Here is a 1,283-nt window from a genome sequence, read left to right as displayed (position 1 = left end):
AAACACATTCCTCTCTAATGGGGAAATCACCGAGACGAACGCAGACGGATGGAGGGGGACCCTGGGGGCTCCCAGTGGACGCTACAGGCCTGCTGCTGTGTCGTCCATAGTGTGGTACAGGAAGTGATGCGTGTGTGTGTGCAGGAAAGAAGGAACAGGAAGAGGAAGTGGGAGGGTGGTGGCTGGGGCAGGATGGAATCCTGAGGGCAAGGTGACCCTGGGCACAGGGGGGGGGGGGCACAGAGTGGACAGAGGGCAGAGAGAGAGAGAGAGAGAGAGAGAGAGAGAGAGAGAGAGAGAGAGAGAGAGAGAGAGAGAGAAGGAGTGAAAGAGGGAAGCAGAGATTTAGAGAGAGACACCAAAACAGTGGAAGTTTGTGTAGAGGAAAGAGTGTGTGAGGTGAAGCGAGGGTGTGTGTGTGTGTGTGTGTGTGTGTGTGTGTTTGCGGGGGGGGGGGGGGGGGGGGGTTGGGGGGGGTGCGGGGGAAATCACCACTACAGACACCGCGTCACGCCGAGCCACTCCACGCCACGGTGTCTACAGCCGCAGACACAAGGCCCTCATCTGTCCGCAGATGAGAGGGGACACCGGCGGAAAGATTACCGTCCGCCGCGCGCCACAGGGGGCAGGGCCACAAAAACAGATGTTACACGTCGCCACGGAGACTGGAGAACGTGCGCTTCAGGCGGGGTCCACCCATCGAGTCGCGCCGACCAGGCAGTTAATCAGACTGATGCACGCGTGTGTGTGCGTGTGTGTGTGTGTGCGTGTGTGTGTGTGTGTGCGTGTGTGTGTGTGTGTGTGTGTGTGTGTGTGTGTGTGTGTGTGTGTGTGTGTGTGTGTCTGAGTAAGGCACATAAACAGGTTAGCCACAGCAGTGTAACTCTACCTCACCTGTGTGCACGGCACATAAGGTCCTGACTCATCCTGGCTTTTCCACAGTCTTTACATTACACAGAGTGGAAATAAAGTCAGTCAGTAGGGATGGGATGGGAACTATTAGTCAGAACACTGCCTCAATCTTTGAAAAATATCATAAGGTTTTACGTACATTCAGCTTACATGGACAGATGGATATACCAGTGAACTTGGTCATTCACCCAAACCAGATGAGAATAACAAACATTTACAAATGCCAAGAAATGAACTGCAAATCAGACCCCTCAGTGGTTTGGCCTGCATACAGTTCTGAGAATGAGCTGTAACACTCACATCGAGACAGGAACGTCAGCGGCAGTGCATTGCACAAGCACTGGCTATTCATGGCTAAACTGTACCGCCAC

The sequence above is a fragment of the Sardina pilchardus genome, chromosome 13 (assembly GCF_963854185.1).
Source record: "Sardina pilchardus chromosome 13, fSarPil1.1, whole genome shotgun sequence".
In the NCBI taxonomy this organism is placed as follows: domain Eukaryota; kingdom Metazoa; phylum Chordata; class Actinopteri; order Clupeiformes; family Clupeidae; genus Sardina; species Sardina pilchardus.
Note: the sequence above shows the minus strand (reverse complement) of the source record.